At 38.0% G+C, this 17,459-nt stretch overlaps 1 protein-coding gene across 16 annotated transcripts in view; it reads left to right on the top strand.

Moving 5' to 3' along the window:
- The window catches only part of R3HDM1 (R3H domain containing 1), a 152,711-nt gene that overhangs the window by 21,937 nt on the left and 113,315 nt on the right, over nt 1-17,459 (top strand). The window contains exon 1 of one of the 16 annotated variants that reach the window (XM_055120624.1): nt 6,458-6,670. The exons of the other annotated variants lie outside the window; for them this stretch is intronic. The gene's annotated coding sequence lies outside the window, so the exon portion shown is untranslated. Of the gene's footprint in view, nt 1-6,457; nt 6,671-17,459 lie in introns of those variants that run through there. 16 annotated transcript variants of the gene reach the window in all.

The raw sequence follows: 17,459 nt of genomic DNA, 5'->3' as shown, positions 1-17,459 counted from the left end.
AAAACTACCTCTCTAAGAAGGTGCGACAGATTAAAGACAGGGAGCAGAAAGCACAGGCTGAAAGTTTGAATCATGTACTCTTTTTCTTAATTTTAAACCCTGTTTTGCTTTGTTCAAAGACCCTGTACTAGGAGTCTAGGGTAAATTCTTGTTTGTCCTGCTAATTACAAGAATTAGCAGGAGTAATTCTCTTGTAAGACAGTATTTTATTGTTTGATCATAGTTTCTATCAGTGATGGTGGTTAGTGAGTATTGGTTTATTTATTATTTGTTTATTAGTAACTTCCCTTACTAAATGGGAAGTTATATACTCCTTAATTTCTCAGTTAAGTTTCTCAGTGGTTGTTTTTCACCTTAAGTATTGACCCTTCCCGGGGCTGGAGCAATAGCACAGCGGGTAGGGCGTTAGCCTTGCACGCGGCCAACCTGAGTTTGATTCCCAGCATCCCACATGGTCCCCTAAGCACTGCCAGAGGTAATTCCTGAGTGCAGAGCCAGGAGTAACCCCTGTGCATCGCCGGGTGTGACCCAAAAAGGAAAAGAAAAAAGTATTGACCCTTCCTTAAGTACATCATTAGCATCTCATTTCTTCCTAGACCATAACTAAGGTCTTTAAAATGTTTTTTATTTTTTCTGCAATTTAATTTTTGGTATGTGTTTTAAAATACTTGTCATTATATAACCTATATCATGCCTAACAGATTGGTATAAGGTAGATATATTGACTTGTATTTTTCTAGCCTGTTTTGAACTGTACATTAATTTTTAAAAGCTTGACATGTTTGTGAAAATGAAGTCTTCTTACCAAGTAATGAAACATTCAGTTTCTAAATTAAAGGAAAAAGAGATAGTCTAATTTCTGTCTTTTAGTATGCCCAGTAGATATGGCTGAACATTCTATAAAATACTTCACTGTCATCATGTATTATTCAACTTGCAGCTGTTCCATAACTTACTAAATCAATTCACTGAGAAGTTTTGAGATTTTGAAATGACCAAATTACCAAGTTTTTGCTGCAGTGATAGCATAGAATTTATATTATTTTTATTTACAAAACCAGTACATTACATATTTTATTGCAAGACCTATCAAATTCACTTCTGTTCCAAATCATTTAATGTTCAGATTTTGAGTTTTATGATTCATTAGTAACTGTGGGCATTCTAAAAATTGTACATTAAAGAATTTAATATAGACATATTGCAGATATCTAAGTCCCTTTGTCTTAGTTCTGCCTCACACACAAAGTTTTTTCAAATTTTACCACTAGCCATAACAAATTGCACGTTTCTCTCTAAATTTAGTCATTTTATTAAGATTTGTATTAAAAACAACATATATATGTATATATACATAATACATATGTGTATGTGTATATATATGGTCTGGAGTGATAGCACAGCAGGTAGGGCATTTGCTTGCACCAAGCCAACCCAGGTTCGATTCCTCCATCTCATCCATACCAGAGCCTGGCAAGCTACCCATAGCATATTCAATATGCCAAAACAGTAACAAGTCTCACAGTGGAGACGTTACTGGTGCCCACTCAAGCAAACCAATGAACAACAGAAAGACAGTGCTATATATTTTTTTTTCTCTCTCTTTTTGGTTTTTGGGGCACACCCTGTGGTGCTCAGGGACTACTCCTGTTGGGGCTCAGGAAACTGTATGTGGTACCAGGGATCTCACCCAAGTTGGATGTGTGCAAGGCAAGTGTCCTATCCATTGTCCTATGTCTCCCTGAAAATTATATTTAGTAAATAGAATCTTTGAATTAAGAGGGGAGGCACCAAGTTGTAGCCATTAGCAGTGTTTTCCCATACGAGTACTCTTCTGCTTCCTTGGGTACCTGGAATGTACCCATACTTCTTAAATGTCTAGCGATTAGGTAGTTCTGTCTGTGTGGTTTACTCAAGACTGTGAGCAAGGGATGATCATGGAAACAAGGTATTGAGATAACTAGGCCACTTAGAGAAGGAAGCAAGGGACCATAGAAGGAAGTACCCTGAATCTCTGAATCGCCAACAGAAGGTTTTTGACTGTGCAGGTCACATATTTCTGTCACATGCTCTTTTCTGTTGTTTATTGTTTTCACAAATCCTTAAAAAATGAAAAAGTCATTTGTAGCTCAGGGGGCATTAAAAAAAAAAGACTAGTTTCTCATTTACTGATAATCTGTGTTAGATAATCAACCACAGTATCACATATGTGGTTTCTGCCAGGAGTGATCCCTGAGTGTAGAGCCAGTAGTAAGCCATAAGCATTCTCCCCCACCCCACACCACCTCAAAAGAAAAAAAAATGTTTTCTTTTTCTTTTAGTTTATATTCTTGATTTCCTTGTGTCATAATCCTCAATCTAGATTCAGAAGACACTATGTTGACTGTATGTTTCACTATCTTAGTGAATTAATTTTTTCCTCAGAATTAAAAGTTTTAAGTGAGATAATGACAGGTTTTAAAAGGTATATCCCAAGCTTTAATTTATTCCTGTCTTTTAAATTTTTTTTCCATTTTAGTGCCAAGGAAATAGCTCAGCAGGCTAAGCATGTGCTCTGTATGTAGGAATGACTCCTGAGCATCACTATGTGGGTGAAAAATAGACATACTACTACTCATAATAATTTATTTTTACTTTCCTAATTGAGCCAGTGTCTAAACTGTGTTTAACTAACAAGAAAAACATAATAAAAATAATGGTTAAAATTATAATATTAATTAACCTTAATTAGGAGTAAAGAGGAGCCAAGAGATAGTACTGTGGTTAGGGTACATGCCTAGTAGACACCTTATCTGAACATGGCTTGGGGGCTTCTGGCACAGTTCTGAGCTGAGCCGTATTCCCCCAGTCTTCCTGTGCACTACTTGGATCACTGCCACCACAAAAAAAAGAGTGAAGACCAAGTACCAAGAAGGGTCATTCCTCAAGTCATAGAGTATCTGTTGTGCTTCTGTAGTGCCCTAGGCTGATCTGAGCAGGCTTGGAGATCTCAGCCACAGGTCCCGCATACCTGGGTTCCTCTGTCAGTTCCTTCATGTGTGAGGCTCATCTGAGTTTATGGAGAGTGGCCTTGAGCATGGCTGCGGCTGGGTTTTGGAGGTTTTCGGCTGCCAGGGCTCTCCTTGGGACAGGGAGGGAAACTCAACCTGTCCCCGTCCTTACTTCCCAAATATAAAGTCTAGAATTTAAATCCGGTTTCATATATTGGATCTAATACTACACTGGACAAATCAGATTGGTTGATTGATTTTTTAGAGACAACTATTAGTTTTCTTTTCAACTTTAATAGACATAATGATGTCTCAGTTAGAATCATTGTTACAAGGACTACTTACAAACTGTTTGCCGTTTAGCATACTACACATGACACATTCTTTTTACACTGATAGCAATTTAACATTAATTTTACATGGTTGGTATTGAAGCATTTGATATATATTACTTTTTTATTGTATTGAACAGGAGTCACTTAGGTCATGAATTACTTTTGCTTGGAAAAAATTTCAAGTGCAGTATGGCATATATTAAGATGACTCCCCGTGGCGTATTCGATATGCCAAAAACAGTAACAAGAAGTCTTACAATGGAGATGTTACTGGTGCCTGCTCGAGCAAATCGATGAGCAATGGGAGGACAGTGCTACAGTGCTATTTAATATATAATATAAGTAATATTATCTGGGGACATCTGGGGACTTACAGTAGGGCATGAGAGAGAAGCAATCTAAAAGTGAACTTTCAACTTCACAAGATAAAAGCATTTTGTACTGTGAAGGACTTAAGAGTAAACTAATTTTCTATTAGAGTTGTGATTTTCTACTTGTCAGAATTTGGGTGAAGTTAATGTTTGGGCCATTTTCATATATGACAGAAAATTGCTACAAGATCTAATTGGCTATTTTAGACCACCAGCTGGTTTACTATAAGATAGTTGGTGATTGGGGCTAGAGTGACGATACAGGAGTAATAATACCCACAAGTGATCCCTGAGTGCAGAGTCAGCAGTAAGCCCTGAACACTGCTATGTGTGGCCAAAAAAACAAAGAAGAAGATGAAGAAGAAAGTAGTGTCAATAGACGTTAAATTTCTATTTGTCCTATAGTTAGTTGCCCCAGTTCCTATAATGCAATTAGGAATTTTTTTAACTTTATAACTGCACTTAAATATTAATAGTCAGTTTATTTCTGGTTTTGTAGAGGAAATTCCTGAGCATTCTAAGTACAGTCTGAAATTTGAGGTGTAAGCAGAAAACTTTAATCTCAATAATTTATGTTTCACTTTTTGAGGATTTATTCTTTGTGAAATTTATCACCTGTCCTTGGTAGCATGTTGTTGAGCACTTTCAGGGTGCTTAAACAAGACTGACTTACATAACCAATGGTGTGTATCTAAAAAATATTTTGATAGACTCGTGTCTTATTAGCCCATTGTATGTTGTTTCTAAATTTAAGGTTCATTATGACTGGAATTTACTGTTTACAACTAATTCTTTACCCTTCAAAATTAGAGGGGTCTTTCTCTTGGCAGTAATTTTCAAGCTGCATTTAAAATTTTTAATTACAGGTTTTTCAAACATTCACAATTACTTGAACTTATAAGCCCTAACATTTTCCAAAACTCGAGAGAGAAATAGAATCATTTAAAGTATCATCATCTTCATACATAAGTGAATTTTCCTAACCTTTTTTTTAATTAGTTAAAATGCTTGCTTTGGTTTATACTCAGAGAGAAAGTGGGTTCCATCATTGTTCATTTTGGTTTGCTGATCTGTTTTATAACAGCTTTGGAGTAGACCTATGCCAGAGCTCAGAATGCTGAGAATTGAGCCCAGGGCCTCATACATGAAGGTTATACTCTGCTGTGAGAGTTGCGGGGGGAGGGGGTTGGGGGACTTTTAGGGACCACACCCAGAAGTGCTCAAAGCTTATTCCTGGGTTTGTGCTCAGGGGTTACTCTTAGCATGACTCTGGAGACCATATACTGTACAGGGATTGAACCAGAGTTGGCCAGATGCAAGACGAGCAGCCAAAACCTTGTACTGTCTCTCCATCCCCTTACTGCTATTTTTAAGGAAAGCTGTTTTGACTCTGTTTCTTCTGACAGATTTTATGTGAGAAAATAAAAATTATTTGTACCGTTTGATAAAAACAGTAACCATTTGTGGAAAAGCAGGATGACTGAATGTGGATGTTTTCAGAGACCACAGGTTCACATTTTATTTTGCACTTCTTACAAGAATATAGATACTAAAATACAGGTCATGATAGAGGATTGTACATTGGGACAGTATTATTTTGGAAACTTCAAGTTTTAGTTCATGTGAAATCTCTCAAATAAGAATCACTAATATCAGCAGCCTTATTACCTTTGTTCTTTGAATAGTCAGAAGTTTTGTGTATTTTATCTCTTATTAGCAAATCTCTTTGTACAGTAAAATCAAACCTATTTTGAAAAAGCATTATAGTTGAAGTTACGAAGTCAGTGTCTTATTTTGCTGTTTGCATAGAGATCTGCTGTTATGTAAACCCCGTAAGATTAGCCTTTGAGTAGCAGAGAAAAGTATTTCTGGTTAATGGTACACATTTTCTCTCAAACAGTGTGGCTAATTTATGAGCCTTATCTTTTTGGATCCTGCAGCATTCTTGTGGAAAATGTGATACTTGTGTTACACAATGGGAATCAGGAATGTGCTTAACCAACTATCAATAGAAATTAATGAGTAGAATTTTATAAACACACTTGTGTGCTTTTTCTGTTTTATCTGCTAGAGATCAGTCGTCTTCTAGTTTCTTTACTTCATTTTGTCTCCTCAGAGTTCTTAAATGCTGCATTTTTCTGTTTTATTTCGGTTGATCCCTTTTTTTCTGTGTCCGCTACTTGAGCTAATATAGATAATAAGCATCTGACAAGACATAATTGTCCTGATTATAGTCCTATTGCTGTCTCCATCTGTTGGTATGAAGAAGAAATGCTCTTGCCAGAATAAGCCAGCTCATTTTAATTTTAGCAAAAGCAAATTAAGAAATAAGGGATTATGTTCTGAAGATATTTTTTGTGTGACAGTTAAATTGGTTTAAAGATGCAAACTATCAAGGAGTGTCAGCTTTTATAGACAGATTGTCTTCCATGTTTTTAAGGCTTTTTGTTAGTGCTATTAAAAGTGCCGTAGAGTTATAAAATATTGGTATATTAACCATGCCTAGATTCCATAATTTTGTTCTTTAGGATATGAAAGAAAATTAAAATTGTCTAAACTTTTTTTGTATCAGTGTGAGGTCAAGCATCGGAGTGCAATAAAATTTTAATAGCGAGAATTCTCAGAAATCCTGACAGTCTTTGCACTTTCACAGTTTCCTGGATTTTTGCATCATTGCTTCTGAATTGCTAATGAGGAGCTCAATATAGCTTCTGATGCATTTCAGATATTCTGGGTGGTGACTGGCTAGAGTGTTACTGACATCATGACATACAGCTGTTGACTTTCTATTGTCTGAGTCCTCGGCGAGTGCTGTAGGCTGCTCTAGCAGTGCTCTCCCAATGCCTGACTAAATCAGCTAGCATGTGTGTGGTGTACTCAGTAGAGGAGCAATGCAGAGCATCAGTTTACAGATACTATGGAAAATACATCCTCATTCACTCTGTATGATGAAACAAATACCAATACAATGAAGGTACGTGACTCTTAATTATTTTCCCACATCTTCACTCTGTATGATGAAACAAATGCCAATACAATGAAGGTATGTGACTCTTAATTTTGCTATATGTGTGAAAGAATAATCAAATATTTGAAGAATGGCTTGTTTGTGTTCCGTTAGTAGCATAATTTTACTAGGGGAATATGTGGTAAAGTCCTTAACCACATCCAAAATGAGAGCATGTTCTTAAATGGCTTTTGTTTATTTTTGCAAATATATATTTGCTTGGTTTGTTAGAATGTGGAGAGGAACAGAAGTCTTTTCAGCTGTAGTGTAAGTTTTTTTCTTCTACCGTCCAAATTTGTGATTATCTTTGTGCCTTGTTGACTGAACAGCTTACCTGTGTGTTCAATAGTATTTATGATTAATAGACCAAATTTTCATCTGGGAAAAAATTACTTCTTTCAGATTAAAAAAGACACAAATGTATAGCTTGCTTAATCAAGTTTTTTATTGAGAAAAAATTCAGAGTAAGTCTCTTCTTTTGGAAATTACACAGCTAAGAACTTTAACTTAAAAACTAATGTTAATTTTTGAAGTTTATAGTTCTTACAACAGCAAAGCCTACATCAATCATTGATACACTTAACATAGTCAAATATTGCCAAATGTAGTCCAACTATAATTTTTGAGAACTGTCAGATTTATATTACTGTTTGAAGATTTTAACATTACCTTGTTTTTTTTATTCTTTAAAACTAAAATCTCACATAAAGATAATATTGAATGAGCCCTTTTTTTTTATTGTGTAACTGACTTATTTTAAAGGGTTTAAATGTTTTATTTGCTTTTTATCTGGAATTATCCAACATTTAAATTGCTATAAATTTTCAAAATCCCCCCACCAACAATTTGAAAGTTATTTTGGTTTTGAAAAATAACTCACAATTTTTCATAAGAGGAGATAGAAATAAAATCAGTAGTCTTATCAGTGCTAGATGTTGCTCCTCAGTCTTTTGTTTCTCTCTGACTCCCAACTGTTTAAGTAATTAGGATTATAAAATATTAATAACTACTATTAAAATTAAGGTCTTTGTCAGATATATTATTTCATCATTTCTATTTTAAGCTTCAGGCTTTCTTTCATTTGTATATTAAATACAAAAGAAAAAAATTAAACATAGTGTACTCCCGATTCTTAGACCTGCTTTCATCCATTCTTTGTCACATTCTAATTCACTATTTTTTGTGTTTTATACCATTGCCCTTTTTCATTTCTTTGCTTTAGCTTGTTTTCTCTGTCCTCTCTCAGGTGTGTGACTTTGAGGTTTTCTCTTAGCCTCTCGGTTTTTTCCCTCTCCCCATCCACTTGGTCTCTCTCTCTCTCTCTCTCTCTCTCTCTCTCTCTCTCTCTCTCTCTCTCTCTCTCTCTCTCTCCCCCCTCTCTCTCCCCCCCTTCTCTCTCTCTCCCACCCCCCTCTCTCCCCTCCTCTCATTCTCCTCTCCCCCCCCCTCTTTTCTGCTTGCCTGACTCTTTGTTTTTTGCTTTTTGGGTCACACCCGGCAATGCACAGGGGTCACTCCTGGCTCTGCACTCAAGAATTACCTCTGGCAGTGCTCAGGGGAGCATATGGGATGCTGGGAATCGAACCATCGAACCCAGGTCAGCTGCTTACAAGGCAAACATCCTGCCTGATATGCTATTGCTCCAGCCCCTCTGCTTGCCTGACTCTTAACCTTCCTTGGTATTTCCTCATTCTAGATGTTTCCCTCTCCTTTTCACTCTCTTCCTTTCTCTATGTTCTTTATCTCCCTTTTTGTTAGTCATTGTTCATTTTTCCCTCTCACTTTTATTGTGCTCTCTCTTCCCTTCTTTCTGTTACTTGTCCCTGCTGCCTTTCCTTCTTCCTCTTACCCTCCTTAATTCTTGTGCCTCTTTTTCTGTACATCTCTGTTCCTGTTAAATGCCTCTCCAGTCTCCCGGACTGCTGATTTTTCCAATCATCTTTCGCCTCCATTCCTTCTGACAGTTTGCTCCCCAGTTTATCTCAGGTTTTTGTTTTCTTTCTTGTACAGGCTTCACTCAAATATATACACTCACCAGATTTATATTTTCTCATAGGTTTTTTATTTTACCTGGTACCAGAACTTGACTTTTTTTGTTTGGTTAATAGTAGTTACTGGTTGCATTTTATTTGATGTGAAATCAGTACTTTCTAGAAGAAACTATTGGATAATAATTGGATGTTTTCATTTAAATTAGTGTTTCATCTTTAATTCTATTTTTACAGATCTGTTTCATATGAATTCATTCTTATAACATATTAATTACCACATATAGAAATCATCATTTAAAATAATTTGACATTGATTTTTGTGTGTGTGTTACCTAACATTATCCTACTTCATAAATTGTATTCTAGATTATAGGTAAACATATTTTTCATGGCTTTATGTGTGTTTGTCTTGCTGTTATCCAAATGTGATGCGGTGTATATATGTGGGAATTTTTTTCTTTTTTTTTTTAAGCTTTTTATTTTGCATTAGTAGTAGCAAAAATACTAGAAATCTCTGTCTTTTGGAAATTTTAACTTTCTTAAGAATTTGTGTTTCAACACCCAGAAGGACAGAGAGAGAACAAATTGGAATGCCCTGCCACAGAGGCGGGGTGCAGTGGGGGGGATGGGATCGGGGGTGGGAGGGATACTGGGTTCATTGGTGGTGGAGAACGGACACTGGTGGAGGGATGGGCTCTCCAACATTGCATGAGGGAAAAACAAGCATGAAGAGGTGTGAATCTGTAACTGTACCCTCACTGTGACTCACTAAAAAAAATAATAATAATAATAAATAAAAAGAATTTGTGTTTCAGAAATTGTTCAAAGAACAACAAAAAATAGTCAAAAGAACAAAGTCTTCTTAGCAACTATCATAATATTGTTTCATTCTATTATGTAAACCGGATGAAAGCATTCTGTATATGAATAAAATTATAGTTGTATGATAACCAGTATAAGGCTATCATGGGAGAAATTGAAATTTGCATTTGATGTCATTTTATGAAGCAAAGAAAGGTATGAAAGATGAAAATCTTTGAAGCTGAGTCGAATGTGCTTTTTCCTTCCAAAATTCAGTAGTAATTCTTATATTTGCATTCCTTTTGTGCTTCTGTTGCTTATTTTCTCTGCGATATAAACTCATAGTAATACAGAGTACAATATGTGGCACAAGTATATATGTCCTAAAAATTCATTGTGTAAATCTGGTTACATCTCTCTAGCTAACCCTATTCTGATTACTATGTAATATCTTTTTCAGTAAAATCAGTGGTTTTTATTTTCTGTGTTGACACCATATGGTGCCTAGAACACCAGAGGAGTGACCTCTAAATCAGAAGTATCACTGGCTGTGATCCCCAAAGCAGAAAAACAAACAAAAAAATTAAAAATATATATTAAATATCTAAATTGTAAAGCAAAAATTACTAATTAAGATTCATATATGGACTTCTTTTTTGTGGCAGAGAATGGGGGTCACACCCGGTGATGCTAAGGGTAATATCTTATTCTCTGACTATTCATAATATCCATGTTGTTCTGTATTAGGAAAATGATTTTTTTTTACTTTTTGGGGGGGAAATGATTTTCTACATATCATTTATAGAAGGTAATTGTGAGACAAAGACTGAATAGAGGGGGCTGGAGCGATAGCATAGCAGGTAGGGCGTTTGCCTTGCACACAGCCGACCCGGGTTCGAATCTCAACATCCCATATGGTCCCCTGAGCACCACCAGGAGTAATTCCTGAGTGCACAGCCAGGAGTAACCCCTGTGCATCGCCAGGTGTGACCCAAAAAAGCAAAAGAAAAAAAAAAAAGGACTGAATAGATTTCTTCCTCTAGCCAATTCCATAACTTGAACACATCTTTAAGTATATAATGACATACTAAGAATGCATTATAAATAAAATGCAATAGGGAATAAATATCTATGTTTTCTCTCATGCTCATTATCGTAAGCTCACTTGTCATTTTCTCTTTATCTATACCCACTTTCCAGTAGTCTTAAGATATTAATGTTCTTTGTTTATCAAAACATGGTCAGATGAGATCAAGTTATTTTTTTTCTCCATGTGTTTATTTTATTTATTTTGATGTTAGGGCTACAAGCAGTGATGTTCAGGGATACTCCTGGCTTTGTACTCAGGAATCACTCCTGGTGGTGCTTGGGGGAACGTTTTGGATGCTGGAGGTCTAACCCAGACTTTTTTTTTTTTTTGCTTTTCGGGTCACACCCAGCAATTCACAGGCGTTACTCCTGGCTCTACACTCAGGAATTACTCCTGGCGGTGCTGGGGGACCATATGGGATGCTGGGAATCGAACCAGGGTCGGCTGCATGCAGGGCAAACGCCCTGCCTGCTGTGCTATCATTCCAGCTCCCGACATTTTTTTTTTCAGTTGAATCACCATGAGATATAGTTACAAAGCCTTCATATTTGAGTTTCAGTCATACAATAATCAAGCACCCATCCCTCCACCAGTGTACATTTTCCACCACCAATGTCCTCAGTATCCCTCTCCCCCCTTTTCTACCTCTCCCTCTGCCTCTCTAGCAGATATTTCCCTCTTACTATCTCTACTTTTGGGCGTTATTAACCCAGATATCTAACCAAGGCAGAGAGTCTCTTGCCCGAACGCCTGGCTGTCTTCCTCGGGGCCCCTCGGAAGGGATGGGCTCTAGCTTCCCTCCCCACCCCAAGCAGAGCTCCCGGCAGCCGAAGACCACCGGAACCTAGCTACAGCCATGCTGGAGGCCCCTCTCCACACGTTCTGACAGGCCTCATGCATGAAGGTACCGGCAGAGGAACCCATGTGTGTGTAATCCCATCAACAGCCAACATCCAGAGAGAGACTTGAAAGCAAGCTCTCAGAAGCGAGCAGCCTCGCAATATCATGTAGCCTGCTTCTCCCTCTGGGTGATAGCCTTCTAAGATCTCAGGGAAAGGACGAAATGAGAGGTTACTGAGTCCGCCTGAGAAATCGGTGATTAACGGGATTTCGTGATCGTGATTGTGATCTTGATCTAACCAAGGAAAGTGCCTTACCCATGTACTATCTCTCCACCCCTACATGTGGGGTTTCTTTTTTTTTTAAGCTTTCATTGTGTGCCAAGAAAGCTTGCTACAATTTAATTTATTTCAATCCTGATTCTAACACACTCATGAACTGTGATTGGTTTAGAATTAAGTCAAAATTATTTTTACCCTCACTAGCACTATATTAAGAAGTAATTAGGGCTGGAGTGATAGCACAGCAGGTAGGGCATTTGCCTTGCACACGGCCGACCCGGGTTCAATCCCCGGCATCCCATATGGTCCCCCAAGCACTGTCAGGAGTAATTCCTGAGTACAAAGCTAGGAGTAACCCCTGAGCATTGCTGGGTATGACCCAAAAAGAAAAAAAAAAAGAGGTAATTAATAGTTTCAGTAATGGCGCCAATTGCATTGTCCCTTGTTTTCACTTCTAATTTCAAGACACCTTCAGAATCTCTCCAAGTTTACTTGGAGAAATCCAAGTAAAAAAAAATCCAAGGATTTCTATGAGCTTGTTAGTAGCACTTGCATGCTCTTGCAATTTTGTCCTTTGACCCGCTGCCTATTGTCACTTTTGCTAGTATTTGCTATAAATTCATATATTCCTGGTGAAGATTCTAGCCCTTCCAGTATCATTAGTCTTCAGAGTACTATTTGTTAGACTCCTGTTGGGTCATCACCCTAGCTGTTCTCAGTGTGTGTCTTCCATTTCTTCTTGCTTTGGTTATCTAATGGTTATCTAGCTTCTTCTTTGACTCAAACTTAGACCCCTGCATCATAGTTATCAGCATACATAGTTATTTCAGTACTCTAATTTCATTACTTTTTATTTGGGGAGGAGGGAAGAGGGCCACACCTGGTGATACTCGGGTTATTCCCAATTCTGCAGACTCAGGAACTACTCCTGCTAGTGTTCAGGATACCATGTAGGATGCCAGGAATCAAACCTGGCTCAGCCACATGCAAGGCAGTTTCCCTACCCATTGTATTCTCTCCGGCCCAGTTTCCGACTTTCTACATTTTGGCTTGACATTACTTGCTTTTGTTTTGTTTTGGTTTGGGGCCCAAAACAAAAAACCCCATGATATATAGGACATAATCCTGACTGAATTCACAGGACCCTTGGGATGCCCGTGGATTGAACCCAGGTCAGTCCTGTGCAAGACAAATGCCCTATTTCTGGCCTGCCTTGTTATTTTTAAAGGGGCCACACCCAGTAGTGCTGGGAGGGCTGCTGCCACTTCCTGCAATGTTTGACACAGCAGTGCTTGGGCCTGTGTTTGCTGTACCATGTGGTTCCAGGATCAAATTCAGGACCACACACATGCTGGATATGCTCTCTGCCATTTGAGCCATCTCCTCAGAGCCAGTTTACTAGCCACCTTAAGTAACTCTTATTAATATTCATGTGAAGTATACTTTTTATTTATTTTTTAGGCTAGATTTCTTTCTATAAAACGAAACAAGCATAGGGTTCTTTTTTTTTTTCTTTTGTTCTTTTGGGGGCCACATCGGACTGCTCAGGGCTTACTCCTGGGTCTGCACTCTCAATTCATTCCTGGTGGTACATGGGGACCATATGAGGTGCTAAGAATATGTACCTGGTTCTGCCATTTGCAAGGCTAACATTCTACCCACTTTACTGTCCCTTCAGTCCCATGATTTCTTAAACATTGTTCAGAAGAACCTTGTTTTTGTTGTGTCAATTAGATTATTTTTAATTGCCTAACTTTTTAATTCTTCTTTGCTAGTGAACCAGAATTTAGCTTTAAGCCTGATAAGTGATCTTTTGAATTAGCACTTCAGTATTGCATTTTTGTGGTTGGGAACTATGACATTTTTAGTAGAAAAACTATTTCATTGACTACATGTATACATACTAGTGTGATATTTTGTCACCTTGAGTAAAGTGATTATCATTTGTATTTTAAGCTCCAAATTGTTGCTTAGCCACAAACTGGATTTTTACTGCAAGCAAGGTTTGTTTATGTAGTTCAGTATTCATGATCACAAGAGATTAAGAGGAATTGGATGATTACTTGACAGTTCTGATAATTCATTAGTAATTCTTACTGACACTTTGTTACAGAGTGAAGAATAGTTTCTTTCTGTGCACAAAGAACCAATACTTCTATCCATGTAAAAAAAATTGTTAACTTTCTGCATTGGAAACAGTGTTAAGTACATGTTATAAGTAATTTTGAAATAAAGATGCTCTATAAACCCAAACTGTCCCTTATCTGGATACATATGAATATTGAAACAAAATTCAGGATAAGAACCTAGAGTGGCGCACTTGTCAGCCCTGAGTCATACCTGGTTCCCCACTTACTATCTGTCGCCTTGGATAAATCACTTAATATCTCTATACCTTCGTTTTCCTATCTATAAACAGGGGTAGTGTGGGACCTGTTAGAATGGCAAACTTTGTTGTTGTTGTTGTTATTATTTTTGGACATCACCTGGTGGTACTTGGGGCTTACTCCTGACTCTGCTAAGGGATCACTCCTGGTAGTGCTTAATGGACCATGTTGGATAGCAGGAATTGAAATCAGATAGGTCATGTACAAGGTAAACTCTTACTATATCCCAGCCCCAGAGTTGTAAACTTTAAATGAATTATGAAATAAATTACATCAACACCCAGCACATCATAAGCTGTATATTAGTATTAATTTTTGACATGATTATTTGTATTTCTTGTATAAATTACCTATTCCTGAACTTTTTATTTACTTTTTAGTCTATTTCTTACAGAATATTTGGTTTGGGGCCACTTCTGGCAGTGCTCAGTACTTACTCTTTCTTGGCTCTGAGCTCAGGGATCACTCCTGGTGGTCTTGGGGGACCCTATGGGATGCCAGTGACCAAACCTGAGTCAGTCACATGAAAGGCAAATGTACTACCTGCTACTACCTTCTTTACTATCAGTTCAGCCCCAAACTTTTTAAATTTTATTATGTCATTAATATTTTCCTTCTAGTTTTTTTGTTTGTCTCGAGGCCACACCCAGGGGTGTTCAGGACTTAATCCTGACTTTGCTCAGAGATCTGTTTGCCTCTGTACTATTTCTACAGCCCTCCCAGATTTTTCTTTTGGTATTTGGGCCAAAGCCATCTGTGCTCAGGGATCACTCCTGGCTCTACTCAGGGACCATATGTTGTGCTGGATTTGAACCCAACCCAGCCATGTGCAAGGCAAGCGCCTTACTCAACTGTACTATCTCTCCTGCTCTCCGCTCTCTTCCTAAATTTTTATGTAATACTCAAAAAATTTTCTCTTGCACAGAATTTAAAATTTGTTTTCTTTATTTCCTAGCACACTATAAACAAATCACATTGATCCCTGGAAAGTAAGTTGGCTCAAAATTTAAAAGTTTGTGCAGCACATAATCACAATTAAATAGTTTCTGTAGGTTATTCCCCCTCCTCTTCCTCCTTGTAGCATCTTGAATATAATAGCGGTATACAGGACTACATTTTAGTAGTAAGTTTCATACCTCGTCAAGTATATATTAACAACCTACTCCCACAATCTATTCCCTTGTTTTGATTGTTTATACTCCACCTGAGAGAAATCCCTATTTGTCTTTGTATTTGTCTTTTTATTTACGACTTAGGAAAATGTCGTTAAATATCATCAATGGTAGATACTTAGGTAATAAGTGCCAACATTTTGTTCTCCAGGTTTCCTTTTATTGTAGAAATATAACAGATTCATATAGGTTGCTTTTAAGAAAAAAAAAAATTACAGCTGCAGTGAGTCATGCCATACTGGGACTCGAACTAGGCATGCAAGGAATGTGTTCAAACACTTGAGCCACATACCCATCCCTCATATAATTTTTTTTTATTAACTGAATTGCCTCCTGAATGTATGGCACAGCTATGGTGTGCACTTCCTTTTAGGTTCCTTTATTTGACACCCTTGTGCCCATATAATGGAAGAATAGGGTTTGTGTAGAGGTAAAAGGTGTTTTGTTTTGCTTTTTAACTGGATACCAAAAAGCTACATCTCTTTTGGGGGTAGTGGGGCGGTGTAGAAGTGCTGTGTAATATCCTTCTGTGATCAGGGCTATTCCCAGCTCTGCCCTCTGGAGTCACTTTCAGAGGTGCTCCATGGACCCTGTGGTACCTGTTTGGGTGCGTGCAAACCACCTGTCCTATCTCTGGCCCTATAGCATCTTGAATATTTGGAAAGTTAAATACTACTTCAGACAAATGGCATTAGTATTTCAGAAAGCAGAGCAAGAAGTCAGTGTAGACCTTTTTGGGGGAGTGGGGAATGTACGCTTCCATCAAGGGACCTGGGACCCAGTCCCTGTAACACTTGTCTCAGTTGTGTGTGTCTGACTGAAGGCTCAGTGCTCAGGCCTGCTGATAGGCTGCTGCTGGTAGCTATTAGTGCCACCCCTTTGGTGCTCAAGAACATGTGGTGCCAGGAATATAACTCAGGGCCTCTCCATACTGGATATTTTTGCCAGCCTTTGAGTTATATTTTGACTCCCCTTTTCTTACTGCCCCAACTCCTTTTGGAACACACCTGAGTTCTGCTTGAGAAACCGTTGTCGCCTGAGATTGAACCCACGCCTCCTCCAGGTGGTATGCTCAGCCCCTGGAGCACATATTCTGCCTCTCCTCCTCTCCTCCCCACTCACTCAGTTTGTGGGTTTTTAATGGTACATTAGAAGACTTAAAATGATAGCCCTGCTTGAGGCTATCAGGGAGCCTGAGGCCACTGTCTCTATACAAACTCTGTCTCTATACAAACTCTATACAAACTCTTTCTCAGAGCTTCATATTTCCTTATTATGGTATATCTATAATAAGACTGGAGGAGGACCAAGAAAATATTTCAAAGGACTAGAACATGTACTTTGCATGAGGAAACCCTGTTTTCTATTTTCGGCACTTCCTAATCCCCCATGCACCACTGAGCACTGCTTGGGAGGCCACCTCTCTCAGAAAAGGAAAAAAAAAAAATGACCCCGGCAAAAGCCACTCTGCACTCCAAGCAGATCTACTTCAATTCTCCTATCAAGATGCAATCCGCATCCAGCAGAGGCAGCCTCAGCCACTTGCTGTCCTGTAGTGAGCCTGACAGTGGAAGAGAATGAACATCTTGGGGAGTGTTTGCTTGGAGGCTCTGTTGGTTTGTTAACATCTTTAACAGCTTCTCAACCTTTTAGCTAGGATCAGGTGTAGTACATGTAAACTGTTTTATTCCTCACAGGAAATTCATGAGCTAATTTTTTTTGCCTGCACTTTAGAAGTCAGAACTAGTTCAGAAAGATTAAGTAATTTACCAGAGTCATAATTTAGCAGAGGTAGAATTTAAACTCAAGATCTCACACTAGTGCAATTGATGTTTCTTTCTGTTGCATCATTGCTATCTGGTCACTTTAGTTAGGAATTAGTCATTAGTTTAGTTACGTCCTGAAAGAGCTGTGACCTAATAGCTACTAATAGTCTCGCAAGGTATTGTGCTATTTTAGGGAAGGCATATGACCTCATGCACTAGCAGCTGGCTTGACAGTAGAAAGATAGGTTAGCAGGTCTCTAAGGTTCCTATGGGTATTTAAAGGACTAGACTTGTGACTGTCCATTTCATAACAATGTGCCATTTCCTTATTGCTTTTTGCAGCTATTGCCTAAGTTAATGCCTTGTTCATTTCTTAGATTGCAGCCATGCTTTGTTAGAATTAAAAAAAAAAATAATTCATCACTGGA

This window comes from Sorex araneus, chromosome X (genome assembly GCF_027595985.1).
Source record: "Sorex araneus isolate mSorAra2 chromosome X, mSorAra2.pri, whole genome shotgun sequence".
NCBI lineage: Eukaryota > Metazoa > Chordata > Mammalia > Eulipotyphla > Soricidae > Sorex > Sorex araneus.
Note: the sequence above shows the minus strand (reverse complement) of the source record. Positions and strands in the feature narration are given on the sequence as shown.